Genomic DNA, 12,477 nt, shown 5'->3' on the forward strand with positions numbered 1-12,477 from the left:
CTCATTCTTCTTTTTAATATAGGCATTTAGGGCAATAAATTTCCCTCTCAGCCATAAGTTCTAATATTCTGTATTCTAATTTTCATTCATCTCCAGATATTTACCTATTTTTCTAGGAATTTCTTTTTAACCCACTGATTATTTAAGAGTGTGCTGTTTAATCTCCATGTATCTGTGAAAGTACTGTTTCCTTGGTGATTACTAATTTTCAATTTCATTCTATTGTGGTCAGATAAAGTCCTTTGAATAACTTCAATCTTATTAAATATATAAAGATCTGTTTTGTGTCCAGTAGACCATATTTCCTTGAATGTTTGATGAGCACTAGAGAAGAATGTATATCCTGGTGTTTTGGGGTATAAAGATATATATCTATTAGGTCTAATTCCTCTATCATTTTGTTTAAATTCTCTGTTTCCTTGTTGATCCTCTGTCTGGTTGTACTGTCTGTAGAAGAGAGTGGTATATTGAAGTCTCCCACTATTATCATTGAAAAGTCTATTGCTCCCTTCAGTTTTGCCAATGTCTGCCTCATGTACTTTGGAGCTCCTTGATTGGGAGCATAAATATTTATGATTGTTATTTCTTCTTTGTGAATTGTCCTTGTTATTAATATTTGGTGTCCTTCCTTGTTTCCCATGACATCTTTACATTTAAAGTCTATTTTATCTGATAGTAGTATAGCTACTCCTGTTTCTTTTTGTTACAACTTGCATAGAAAATCTTTTTCCACCCTTCACTTTCAATCTATTTGTGTACTTCAGTCTGAAATGGGTCTCTTGTGAACAGCATATAGATGGATCATGTTTTTAAATCCATTCTACTGATCTGTATGTTTTAATTATCAAGTTTAGTCTATTAACATTCAATGTTATTACTGTAAAAGCATTTCTTGAATCTACTATTTATCCTTTAGTTTTTATTTGTCAGATCCATATGTTCTTTTCCCTCTCTCTCTTTTTACCCTTTAATTACCCTTACTGATACTCTTCAATTCTGTGCCCTCCTCCAAACATCCATCTCCTGACTTTTCTTTCAGCTGAGAGAGCTCCCTTTTGTATTTCTTGTGGGGCTGACAAATTCTCATAGCCTTTGTTTGTATGAGAAGATTTTAATCTCTCCCTCAATTTTGAAGGAAACTTGGTTGGATAAAGAATTCTTGCCTGGAAGTCTTTCTCATTCAGGAACTTAAATATATCATGTCATTGTCTTCTCACCTCCATGGTGCCTGTTGAGTAGTCCAAACTCAGTCTTACGTGGTTTCCTTTGTTTATCGTGAATCACTTTTCTCTTGCTATTTTCAGGACTTTCTGATTCTCTTCAGCATTGCCAATCTGATTAGAGTGTATCTTGGAGTAGGCCTATTTGGATTTACTGCATTTGCAGTTCATTGGATTGTTGAAGAGATTATTGGGGAAACTTCCCAACTATTATAAAAGACACAAATATGCAAATCAAAGAAATTCAGTAATCTCTTCAACTAACCTTCCTAGCCCTTTACTCTACTGTTCTCTTTCTGATGATTCTTTGTATTGTCAATCATTTACCTGAAATCTCAATCCATTTTTTCCCCATCTTTCTTGCCATTTGTTCTTTTGTGTGCTCAATTCAATTGTCCTGTCTTCTAGGTCACTTATTCTTTCTTCTGCTTGTTCAGCTCTGCTGTTGTGTGTCTGTACTATATTTTACATCTGGTCTACAGTATCTTTCATCTCTGTGAGATCTGTTATTTTTCTATTTATTCTTCCAAATTCTTCTTTATACTTTCCCAGTGTCTTCTTGATGTTCTTTATGTCCTTATGAACATCCTTGATTAGGTGTTCCAAATTCTGTGCCCCTTCTGGGACTTTACTTTGTTCATTTGGATGGGCCGTATCTGCCTGAATCTTCATGTGCTTTGTGATTTTCTGTTGCATTTGGGACATTTGATTATCTTGACAAGGTTAATTTGCAAGTTGGTTTTCTTCACTTGTCTAAGGTTTTGTATTTGCTTAGGTTTTCTAAGAAGGTTGACTTTTGCACTTGTCAGTAATTCCCTGCCAAATCAGGGCCCATATCTCATGGAGGGGATACAGTTCTACTCGAGACTTCCCAACAGATGGCACTCTTGAATCACCTCTTGCCTCAAGCCTGCCTCTCCCTGACTTTAGTGGCCATTTGAACAAGATAGAGACCTGATGTAATTCCAGCCAAGGCTGCTGATCATGGTGCACACTGAGAGCCACAAAGCATGGTTGAACAGTGTACAATTCAGTGGAGGCTCAATTTATGGACCTGATATGTTTGGTGGTCCCCAGGCTCCCACTTGGGGTGACCTTGGGTTGTGGAGCTGAGTATCTCAGCTGCCCCTGCCCACAGCCAACCTGGAAATGCCTGGTGGCTAGTCCTTGTGTGCAGCATGCAGCTGGTCCTGGCACTTGGCAGGACTGCTGTTCATGGCACCCAGCAGGGCCTCTGTTCATGGCATCTGGCAGGATGGCCATTCATAGTGCCAGGCAGGATAGCTCTTCACAGCATCCAATGGAGTGGCTGTTCACAGCTTCTCATGGGACAACTGTTCATGTGCATATGGCCAAAGTAGCCACAGAGCTGTGGGTGCCTCCTCTGTGGGTCCTGAAGGAATGAAGTATTTCTGATTGGCTTTTATAAAGGGGATTTATTAAGTTATGTGTTTCAACTCCAAGGCCATGAAAATGTTCAAATTAAGGCATCACCAAGAGGATACAATCATTTAAGAAAGACCAATCGAGTCTGGTGTTTCTCTGTCACATGGGAAGGCAGATGATGACATCTGCTGTCCTTCTCTCTAGGCTTCTGGTGTCAAATGGCTCTCTCAGCATCTCCAAGCATCTGTATCTGAGCTTTCTTCAAAATACTCCCCTCCTAAAGGACTCCTGTTAGCTAATTAAGAACCACCTTGGATAGATAGGGTCACATCTCCATGAAAACAACCTAATCAAGAGGCCCCGCCCACAATAGGTCTATACCCACAAGATTGGATTAAAGGACCATGCCTTTTCTGGCATATATACAGTTTCAAACCAGCACAGGGTCCAAATTCATTCTTTTGCATGTGGATATCCAGTTGTCCCAGAACCTTTTCTTGAAGAGATTAGATTATTCTTTCCCTACTGAATGTATTTGGCAGTTTGTTGAAAATCAAGTTGAAAATGGGTCAATTTCTGGGCTCTCAATTCTATATTACTGGTCTTTATGTCAATCCTTATGCCAACATCACACTGTTTTGATTACCATACTTTGTAGTAAATTTTGAAATTAGGAAGTGTGAGACTTTCAGCTTTGTTCTTTTTTATACATCATTCTGGCTATTCAGGACCCTTTATAATTCCATGTGAATTTGAGTATCAGTTTTTCCATTTCTGCAAAAATGGCTGCTGGATTGTCCCTGGCATTGTGGAATCAACAATGCCACCCTAACCAAAAGGGTAAAAGAAGTGTGACAAAAAAGGTATCAGTGGCTGAGAGAGCTCAAATAGAGTCAAAAGGCTACTCTGGAGGTCACTCTTATGCACACTTCAGTTAGACATTGCTACCTATCATAACTTGCCAAAGCCAAACCAAAACCATTCCTGTCAAACCTAGAGGACACCTAGGGCATTATATAAGATTCTACAAAGGTTCCATACACTATGGAAACCTACAACCTCCAGGTGGGTTACCCAGAGCAGATAAGTCCTGAAATGCAAAGGGGCCAGCCCTTCCAGAATATCAACTAGTTCCATTCCCCTATCCAATATTATCAACAGCCCCTTCCAGTGTGAAAAGGTTTGAACGGGCATAGCCCAAATACCCCTAAACAGTGGGAGAAAAATCAAAGGCGATGGTAGAGTTATACAGAGAAGGTCGGGTTTAACAAATGAATATGACTGCTGAATCATTATATTTATATTTCTTTTGGTCTTCAGTATCTTAGGGCAGTTAGAAGTAAAAACTTAAAATTGTGGCACTGAAACCTATACCAAACTCTGAAGTCTGTTCTACAACTAATTGTTGCAATGTGCTTTGAAATTTATTGTTTTTTTAAACATGCTATTTTTCACAAAAAAGGAAAAAAAGTTAATTTGTAATAAATATTCAGCTATATGGTGATATTGTGAACCACTGATTGTACACTTTGGATGATTACATGGTGTGTGAATATATAGTATATATCAGTAAAAGTAAATAATTAAAAAAAGATCAAAGGAGAAGGTAGAGTTATAAAAGAGAACATAAGATTTAACAGACAAGTATGACTCCTGAATCATATTGCTATTTCTTTTAGTCTCCAGTGTCCTAGAGCAGCCAGAAGGAAAAACTTAAAATTGTGGCACTGCAACCCATGCCAAACTCTGAAATCTTATGTAACAAATTGTGTTATGCTTTGAAATTAGTTGCGTTTTTGTATATATGTTATTTTTTCACAATAAAAAAATAGAAAAAAGTTGTTTGAATTTTTATAGGGATTATATCGAATCTCTACATTGCTTTAAGTAGTATTGGTATCTTAACAATATTGTTTCATAATCTGTGAACCCAAGATATCTTGTCATTTATTTAGGTCTTTTATTTTTTTCAGCAGTGTTTTGTGCTTTTCAGTGCACAAGTCTTTCACTTGCCTGGTCAAATTTATTCCTAGATATTTTATAAGCTAGGTAAATGGGCTTGTATTCTTAATTTTCATTTTGAGCTCTTCATTGCTCATGCATAGAATAACAACCGGTTTTTATGGGTTAATCTTGCATTCTACAGTTTGGGTTGAATTTGTTTATTAGCTCTATTAGCTTTTTGTGGATTCTTTTGGGCTTTTCTCTATCATAACTTGCCAAAGCCAGCCTGTGAGTAGAGTAGGGATAGTTTTAGTTCTTTTCCAATTTGGATGACTAGGGTTCTTTTTTTTTTTTTTTTTTTTGACTAATTGCTCTGGCTAGTAAATTGTTGAATAGTGGTCAGGTAAACAGACATCTTTGTCTTGTTCCCGATCTTAAGGAGAAAGCTTTTGAGTATAATGTTACTTGTCAGTTTTTCACAAATGCCCTTTATTATGTTGAGGAAGTTTCCTTCTATTACCATTTTTTTGGAGTGTTTTTGTCATTAAATGTTGGATTTGGTCAAGTGAAGTTTCTGCATCAATTTAAATGATCATATGGTTACCCCCTTTATTCTCCTAGTGTGGTGTATAACATTGATTGATTTTCTTTTGTGGGACTGTACTTGCATTTTTGGGATAAATCCTCCTTGATTAAGGTGTACAATACTTTTAATGGTCTGTTGAATTTGACTTGTTAATATATTGTGAAGGATTTTTGTATCTGTATTCATAAGGAATTTTAGTCTATAATTTTCTTTTCTTGTGATGTCTTTATCTTTGTTGGTTATGAAGGTAGAGATAGAATGAGTTAGTAAGTATTTCCTTTTCACATTTCTTGTAAAAGTTTGAGAAAGATTGGCATTAATTCTTCTTGGACTATTTGGTAGAATTCACCAGTAAAGCCATTTGGTCCTGGACATTTCATTTTCAAGAGATTTTTGATTATTTATTCAAATCTTTATTTGCTATAGGTCTGTTGAAATTTTATATTTCTTCTTGAGTCAGTTAGATGATTTTTGTTGTGTTGAGGACTGAATCATATCCCCCACAAAAGGCATTTCCGATCCAAACCCCTGGTCCTATGGGTGTGAACCTTTGATGATATTATTAGTTAAGGTGTGTCCAAATTGAATGAGGGTGGGCCTTAATCCTATACAGTTGAAGTCCTTATAAGCAAAGGAAATTGAACAAAGAGAAGTCATAGGGAGCAGCCAGGAGTTAGAAGTCTACAGAACCCAAAGGAGAAAGTAGACAGCATTCCCATGTGCAGTCCTACATGATGGAAGAGCCAAGGAATCCCAAACATTTCTGGACAGCTTGAAGATACCGACTCTAGGCAGAAACAAACCTTCTAGCCTCTGAAACCAGAAGCCAATAAATTCCTGTTTTTAAGACAACAGGTTTTATAATATTTGTCTTAGCAGGTAGGAAACTAAAACATGTTTCAAGAATTTTTCCATTTCATCCATATTATCTATTTTGTTGGTGTACAACTTATTCATCATATTCTCTTGTAGTCTTTTTTTGTTTTGTAAGAATAGCAATAATGTCCCCACTTTCAATTTTGATTTCAGTTATTAGCATCCTCTCTTTTTTCCTTTTTCAGTCTAACTAAAAATTTGTCAGTTTTATTGTTCTTTTCAAAGAACTAATTTTGGGGGTTGGAGATTATCTTAATTTTTTTTGTTGTTCTCTATTTCATTTGTCTCCACTCCAACTTTTATTGTTTCCTTCTTTAGGTTTAGTTTGCTCTTCTTTTTCTAGTTCCTCAAGGTATAAGTTAGGTTATTATTATTTTGTACACAAATAACATATTTTTAATAAAATACACCATTCTATTAACATGAGCTAACAATAGAAACCTGTTATAGGGTAGTGAAGTTAGAGGGTAGAGTTGGTGAAAAACAGATTTTAATCTAAACTTCCATAGTGAACAATCATGAGTCTGGATTCACCATAGTTATATATATATATATAATATATATATATATATATATAAGACTATCATTTAAACCAGATCAACCTAGAAGAAACAAAAACCTTCCCAACTCAGGAACAAACTTAATCTTAAAATTTGTAAAATTTTTAGTTTAGCAAAAATATTTGGTTCCAAGTAAGTTATTTCATTTAACTAAACTTTCAAATTTGTTTCTTAATTCTCTCACATATAAAATTATTACATAAGAAGACAAAATGTGAAAATGGGTACATAAAGAGCCTTTATACTAAAGGTTATTATTTCATATAATTTCTTAGATTACTTTCTTTTTACCTTGCACCATATTAAGATATTACACTTAATGTCAATTTTCTCATGTTTCTTTGTTATATGCCTTGCATTTCTCTTTTCTATATTAATTATACAGGTAATACATGCTCATGGTTGCGGCGTTCGGGCTTGCCTAGCCCGACTGCACTGGGGTCTCGTCCTCGGATGTGGTTCGGCTGGAGAGCGACGTCAGTCGAAACCACGGGGCTCGAAGATCTGGAGGGCGCGCGAGCACAATAAACTGAGACTAAAGAATAATAGCAGTAGTTTATTGCATAGGTGGCTCGTGGGACCTAGCTGGCTGGCAAGGCTTACAGGCTAGGCTCCTCAGATGAGGGAGCACATGGAATATAAAGGGTTGGTGAGGGGGAGTTAATGGAGGTGGAGAAACTTTGATGGACAGCTGGTATGGTGTCGTGTAGGATGTGGATTGGTTAGGGGGTGTGTTAAACAAAAGTGAAGTAATGTAAGTATTATAATGGGTGGAGAGATGAGGAGTGTGCCTGGTCCAATGAAGAAGGGGTGAAAGGTTAGTGTGATATAGATGCAGCAATTTATCCTTCACCTTAGAAGGGATATCTCGACATACCCCACTCCTGGTACCAAGATGTATTAATTAGGGTTCTCTAGAGAAACAGAATCAACAGGGAACACTTGCAAATATAAAATTTATGAAAGTGTCTCACGTGACCGTAGGAATGCAGAGTCCAAAATCCACAGGGCAGGCTGCAAAGCCGATGATTCCAATGGATGGCCTGGATGAACTCCACAGGAGAGGCTCACCAGCCAAAGCAGGAATGAAACCTGTCTCCTCTGAGTCCTCCTTAAAAGGCTTCCCATGATTGGATTTAGCATCACTAATTGCAGAAGACACTCCCCTTTGGCTGATTACAAATGGAATCAGCTGTGGATGTAGCTGACGTGATCATGACCTAATCCTATAAAATGTCCTCATTGCAACAGACAGGCCAGCGCTTGCCCAATCAGATGAACAGGTACCACAACTTGGCCAAGTTGACACCTGTCCCTAACCATGACATGCTCAGGAGTTGCTAGGCAGAGGACTAGATTGGCAGGGCCTGCAAGATTAAGAGATGTTGGGACATGTCAGGGCATGTTAAGGCAGATAAGAGGAGACAGTTACGAATATACGCAGCACATGGTAAAATTTTTTTATAATCTGTACATAAAACAGACAAATATAGTCTACTTATACCCCTAATTACACTCTCCTCTAAAAGGTAGTCACTTTCAGCATTTTATTATATGTTTTTCTCTAAAAAGTTTATGCATTTTTGAACAAAGATCTGTGATGTGATTAATAAATGATTTTAAATTTTAGTCATTCATTATATTTTCATGCCTGAACATGATTTTCAAATGCTCAAAACCATGTTGATGTGCTAGATTTTTCTGCAAATAGATATAACTTCTCAAATATGTAGTCAATTCCCCAAGTTTTATGACATTCTTCATAAGTATTAACCTCCTCAAGACAATGAATATTGCACTTTGTGCTAAACAGGCTTTTAATTCTAGTGTCTGGAATATAAAATAGTGGGGTGTTCTAGTTTGCTAGCTGCCAGAATGCAATATACCAGAAACAGAATGGCTTTTAAAAAGGGGAACTTAATAAGTTGCTAGTTTACAGTTCTAAGGCCAAGAAAATGTCCAATCAAAGGCATCTAGGGAAAGACACCTTGGTTCAAGAAGGCTGATGAAGTTCAGGGTTTCTCTCTCAAGTGAGAAGGCACGTGGTGAACACAGTCACAGTTTCTCTCTTGGCTGGAAAGGCACATGGTGAGCATGGCATCATCTGCTAGCTTTCTCTCCTGGCATCCTATTTCATGAAGCTCTCCAGGAGGTGTTTTCCTTCTTCATCTCCAAAGCGCTGGCTGGTGGACTCTCTGCTTTGTGGTGCTGCAGCGTTCTCTGCTCTCTCAAATCTCTCACTTTCTCCAAAATGTTTCCTCTTTTATAGGACTCCAATAAACTAATCAAGACCCACCTGAATGGGTGGAGACACATCGCCACCTAATCCAGTTTAACAACCACATCTCCAAGGAGATGAGCTAATTACAGTTTCAAGCATACAGTATTGAATAGGGATTAGAAGAAATGGCTGCCTTTACAAAATGGGATTAGGATTAAAACATGGTTTTTCTAGGGTATTTATATCCTTTCAAACCAGCACATGGGGCCTCCATGTTTAGTTGGACCATAAGAAACAACAGACATGAGATACTGGAACCCTTTTCTTGTTAGGGACAGCATTATATCGATGTAGTGTTCTTGGTTACCTGGATTAACAGTGACTAAGTCTCCTCTATCCCAAATCCTGTTAAATTCACCAATATTTACTCTGGAAATATAAAAATGCTGCAAAAGTACAATGAAATGTTCCCTAAGAACTTTTCAATACTTTGGCTCCAAGAATTTCAGCATTCTTGAGTTCTACTGAGTAAGAAGATTCTGCTCTGTAAAAAATTCTCAAATCCCAAGTTCACTGATGTCCACACCAACTATACTGCGTCCCCAGTCTATAAACCACCTCACTTCAACTGAGTCCACTCTTGTTGTAATTAGAAGCATCCAAATACTTCTTTAATAACTGATGCCCTTGTTCTTGATGAAATGAAATGTTGCACCGCATGCACTTTTCTTGCTATTCTTCCAGAGTTAGTATTTGGTTTTCTGTACATTATTGGGGTACTTGTTAACTTTGAGTAAAGTTCTCATTTCATTCATAGTTTTGTAGACACCTTTTCATTATAAGCAGAAGTTTTCAACCCTTTTCACCTGCCTGCTGTCTGTGCAGGAGTTAGGTTATTGGTTTTAAATCTTCTTTTTAATGTGATGAGCCATGACTTTTCCTTTGAGCCCTGCCTTTGCTGATCCTCATAAGTTTTATATGTTGTGTTTTAATTTTCAATAATATCTAAGAATGTTCTAATTCCATTGACCCATTGGTTAAGAGTGTGTTGCTTAATTTTCACATATTTGTGAATTTTACAGTTTTTCTCCTGTTATTGATTTCTAGCTTTATTCCATGGTGATCAGAGAAGATTCTCTATACGATCTCAATCTTTTAAAATTTATTGAGGAATAAATAAAACATATGGTCTATTCTGAAGAATGGTCCATACTCACTTGAGAAAAATGTGTATTCTCTTGTTGTTGAGTGTAGTGTCTATATAAGTCATTTATATCTTATTGATTTATAGTATTATTCAAGACCTCCATTTCTTCATTGATCATCTTTCTAGATATTCTATTCATTATGAAAGTTGTGTTTTGAACTATCCAACTATTGTTTAAAAATTGTCTATTTCTCCCTTCAATCCTGTAAATGTTTGCTGCATATATTTTGGGGCTCTGTTTTTAGATGCATATATGTTTATAATTATTTCCCCATCTTGATTGCTTGACCCTAATATCAATATATAATGTCATTCTTTGTTTCTTATGATGGTTTTTGACTTAAACCTATTTTGTCTGATATTAGTGTAACCGTCCTAGCTTTCTTTAGTTTAATATTTTCAATGGAATGTTTTATCCTTTCTTTCATTTTCAACTTATTTTGTCTTTGGCTCTAAAGTGAATCTCTTGGTTTTTTTTTTTTTAATCCATCCTGCCAATATCTGACTTTTGATTGCAGAGTCTAATCCATTTGTGTTCAAAGTAATTGCTGATAAACCAGGACTTACCTCAGCCATTTTGCCATTTGCTTTAAGTCTTATACCATTTTTGCTCCTTGTTTCTTCCATTGTGGCATCTTTTGTGTTAGTTGATATTTTATAGTAAAACATTTTGATTCCTTTTTCATTTCCTTTTTTTTATATAGTTTAAATACTTTCTCTGTCATTACCATTGGTTTACATTTAACATCTTAATTTATAACTACTTATTTTGAATAGATACTAACTTAACCTCAATTGCATACACAGTCTCTGCTTCTATACCCTCCCTCCTTTGCTATATTTTTATGACCCACAGATGCATTTTTTTTTTTTGACATAGGCAGGGTCTGGGAATCAAAGCCGGGTCTCCAGCATGGCAGGCAAGAATTATGCCACTGAGCCACTGTTGCTCCGCCTGACCCACAGATGCATTTTTATACCCTGTTTCCCCTATTATTTATTATTTTTCTCTTCATTTCATTACTCATCTGCCAAAATACTGAATAATGGGACTGTCATTCACAAGGTTTTCACAATCACATGGTCACACAATAAAAGCTAAATGGTTACACAATCATCATCACGAATCAAGTCTACTGGATTACTGTTAAACATCCATGTATTTCCTTCTAGCTTTTCTAATATACTAAACTAAAAAGGAATATCTATATAATGTATAACAATAACCTCCAGAATGACCTCTCAACTCTATTTGAAATCTTGTAGCCACTGAGACTTTATTTTGTTCCATTACTTTTCCCCCTTTTGGTCGACTCCCCCTGGGAGTCATATGCCATATTGCCAGGAAAATTTACATCCCTGAGAGTCAAATTCCACATAGTAGGATGGTAGTGAGTTTATCTGCAGAGTTGGCTGAGAGAGAGAGTTCATATCTGGGCAACAAAAGTCATTCTGTGGGGATGACTCTAGACATAAATTCTCCTCTGCAGGAATAAATTTCATGATGGCAATTCCCAAGATTGAGGGCCTGACTTATTAAATTGGAAGTCCCTGATGCTTGTGAGCATATCAGGAATTCCTGAGGTGGGAAAGTTTAATATTTTCACATTTCCCTCCAGTTCTTCAAGGGGACTTTGCAAATACTTTTTCTTACTTTATTTTTGTTGCATATTATATATACCTTTGTACTTTTCATGCACAGTGAAATTGATTCGTGATTATTTTTAGGCATTTGTGTTTTAGATGATGTGATGAAAAATTACAAATTAAGAATACTAGCATGTATATTTACACATTAAATTATCTTTATCATGACCTTTATTTCTTCATATGGCTTCAAGTTTTTGTCTAGAGTTGTTTTCTTTTATACTGAAGGACTCTCTTTAGCATTTCTTGTTGGGCAAATCCAAGGATAACAAACTCCTACAGCTTTTGTTTATCTGGAAACGCCTAGCTAGGCATTTCTCCTTCAATTTTTTTTTTTTTGAGTGCATGGTCCAGAAATCGAACCCAGGTCTCCTGCATGGAAAGTGAACATTCTACCACTGAACCATCTCCCTCAATTTTTTAAGCCCAGTTTTGCTGGCTATAGCATTCTTAGTTGCCAGGTTTTTTCCTTCAGCACTTTAAATATGTCATCCCATTGTTTTCTGGCCACCATGGTTTCTGATGAAAATTCTCTCTTAATCTTCTTGAGGATCCCTTATGTGTGAGGAATTGCTTCTCTCTTGCTGCTTTTAGGATTCTCTCTTTGTCTTTGGCCTTCAACACTTACACTATAATGTATCTTAGTGAAATTCTCTTTGAGAGTATCCTGTTTAGAGTTTGTTAAGCTTTGTGGATGCGTATATTCATGTCTTTTACATGTTTGAGATAGAAATTGGTAGATAGAATCCAGATTGTAATTTATTGAAATGCGGACTCAAAATGAAGTAGATACAGTGATTATGACTTCTCACCTTGTTTGGTGGTAAAAA

The 12,477-nt window shown here is 36.4% G+C and overlaps 1 pseudogene; it reads left to right on the forward strand.

Moving 5' to 3' along the window:
- The window catches only part of LOC143690515 (ATP-binding cassette sub-family A member 17 pseudogene), a 46,325-nt pseudogene extending 39,225 nt beyond the window's left edge, over positions 1-7,100 (forward strand).
- The last annotated feature ends 5,377 nt before the right edge of the window (positions 7,101-12,477 follow it).

The sequence above is a fragment of the Tamandua tetradactyla genome, chromosome 7 (genome assembly GCF_023851605.1).
Source record: "Tamandua tetradactyla isolate mTamTet1 chromosome 7, mTamTet1.pri, whole genome shotgun sequence".
NCBI lineage: Eukaryota > Metazoa > Chordata > Mammalia > Pilosa > Myrmecophagidae > Tamandua > Tamandua tetradactyla.